The sequence below is a fragment of the Microtus ochrogaster genome, chromosome 18 (assembly GCF_000317375.1).
Source record: "Microtus ochrogaster isolate Prairie Vole_2 chromosome 18, MicOch1.0, whole genome shotgun sequence".
NCBI classification, from domain to species: Eukaryota; Metazoa; Chordata; class Mammalia; order Rodentia; family Cricetidae; genus Microtus; species Microtus ochrogaster.
This window is the reverse complement of record NC_022020.1, coordinates 32,786,849-32,789,474: the sequence shown is the minus strand read 5'-3', so window position 1 is coordinate 32,789,474 and position 2,626 is coordinate 32,786,849.

Below are 2,626 nucleotides of genomic sequence, written 5' to 3'. Positions count from 1 at the left end.
CCCTGAGGCTTTGGTTCTTAGTATAATTTAATTGGAGGACTCATTATTCAGTTACCCCCTCGTTCGTTTAATGCTTCACTCCTTCAGAGCGGGCTTCTTGCCCAAGGATAGATTCACAAAATGAATACATTGAAGCAAGGGTTTTCCCGCCTTTCTGGGATTCATGTTCTAGAGGGAGCAGAGTACAATGAGTAAATCAACTGGCTTAATTCTGAATAACGAGTAAGTCCTCAGTATGTATCTCTCGTTCTGAGACACACGAAGACGTAGTTATCTGAAGTAAAGATTTAGCTGAGTTCCACCTGGCAACCCTAACTGCGCCTAACAACACCCAAAAGTGGGGGGAAAGTAATTTATGTGATAGTTTCCGTGATTACGTGATAGTTATTAAGTGTTCACAGTTTGAAGGAACAGCCAGCCCATCGTGGAGGCAGAAGGCATAGCAATGAGAACAGCAATGTTTTGTGGCAAGATAGAACCTTCTCAACAGTCAGGAAGATTATGAGAACTCCCATTGACTCAAATAGCATCCTGCTAACATAAATCTAATTCCAATGTTCTAAATTGCTTCCACTCTGTATTACTATTGTCAGTCTCCAGAGAGCAACCAAAGTGATCATTTTCTTTTTTTTTTTTCAAAATAGGAGGCAGCGAGTAGTAACGTGAGTTGCTCTCCACCGCAGCTGGAACAAGCCGTGAATTTCTCAGTGTGAATTTCTCAGTGTGGCGCTCAAGACCCTTGGTGGAAGAGCCTGGGTCACGCTTTCACCCTCATTTCGCTCAGATGTGCAAGTTTGTTCTGTTTGGTTTTGCTTTGATGGCTTTTGTCTCGGAGAAGGCAGTCTTCCTCCGAGAATTTCACAAGGATGCCTCTGTAGTATAATTTAAAACATGATGTTGTCCTTTTCATAGACATGCTTTCTAATCTCGTGTATCATTTGCCACATTTGAAAGGGTCTTATATGATCTTGCCAAAAGTTCTAAGCTCCTAAGAGCACAAATGTCACCTTGCTTGTCCCGTTGGCACAAATAGATTTTTGTGTTTGTTTGTTTTTGAGGGAATAGTCCATCCCGCCACAGAGCGGCATAGCGGTGAGAAGAGCTGTGTTGTTGTGACAGGAGTGAATGGTCACATTCCCATGCACAGTACAGGAAGGAAAGAGAGATGAGTGCTGCCACTAAACTTGCTTTCTCCTGTATCAGTGTAGGGCTGAAGCCAACGTGTGCTGCCCACATTCAGGTGAGTCATCCCACCTCAGTTAAACTTCTGTGGAGATGCCTTCACAAATATGCCAAGAGTTTGTCTCCTAGGTGATTATAAATCCTGTCAACTTGATAGTCAAGATTAACCATCACATCACAGGAAAAGGCCTCTTGCATGTGTGCCCAGGAGTGTGACGGAAGGTCTGTGGGACACTGAGTGCTTACTGTGTCTTAAGTTCCTCTCTTTTTAAGATAGGATTTCAAAAAGGATATTTAATACCTGTATTCTAGTTCTGCTTATCATTTTACATACAGCATGTGGGTGGAGACACACAGCGTACATATTTACGCATAATTTACCATGAGATAGGACACCTGGGCATGATTAAAGGACTGTGACTCAGTGACAGATCATGATGGTGGAGACTAAGTAGAACTTTGGATTTCTTAGTTAGGGGATATGTGTGTTCTATGTGGGACAAGAAGAAAAAAATTACAACAATTTTGTTTATAAAGATTTTAATTTTTCTTATGATTCTAGATTCAGGCAAAATCTTGGTTCTTGGTTCATAACATAGAAGATGTCACTTTATGAAAACAGAACTGGAGAAGACAGAAACAAAGAACAGATTGGTCATTTTAAAATGACTTGCCTTGGGACAGAAAAAGAGGCGTGCAACAATAGATAACGGACTGGCTCACATGAGGTGGCTTATTTTTGTTATTTATTCTGTTGAGACAGGGTCTTATGTTGAGCAGGCTAGCCTCAAATTCACAGTCCTCCATCTTAACCTCCTGATTGCTGGGATTGTAGGCATGCCTTACTTTTGGCGTTTCCTTTTCCTTTGTTTATTGACTGATTGATTTAGGGTAAGGATTAGAGAAAATTTTCACAGGCCAACTGAAAAATTTGTTGACCAGCTCTCTCACTCCCCACCTGTGCTTTCCCTTCTCCTTCCTGCTCCCCCACCTCTTCTTCCCTTCTCTCTTTGACTCTCTTTCCCCTCTCTCTCCCATGATTTCTCAGAAAACCAGTGTAGTAATATGAGCGGCGGGGCTGCGTCCCCAGCACCCCAGCCTCCTGCTAGGCTAGCTTATGCCCCGAAATAATTACACGGACACTGTATTCTTTTAAACACTGCTTGGCCCATTCTCTTCTGGGCTAATTCTCACATATTAATTTAGCCCATTTCTAATCATCTGTGTGTAGCACCCCAAGGTGCGCTTACCAGGAAGATTCTAGCCTACGTCCCTCCTGGGTCGGAGCTTCATCGCGTGCGCCAGAGAGCAGAGCTATCCCGCGTCCGCCCTGGAGATGGGAGCACATCGTCTCTGTCTGAGGCGTCTTACCTCACTTCCTCTTCCTCCCAGCATTCTGCTCTGTTTACTCCTCCCACCTTATGTTTTAACCTATCAGGGCAAG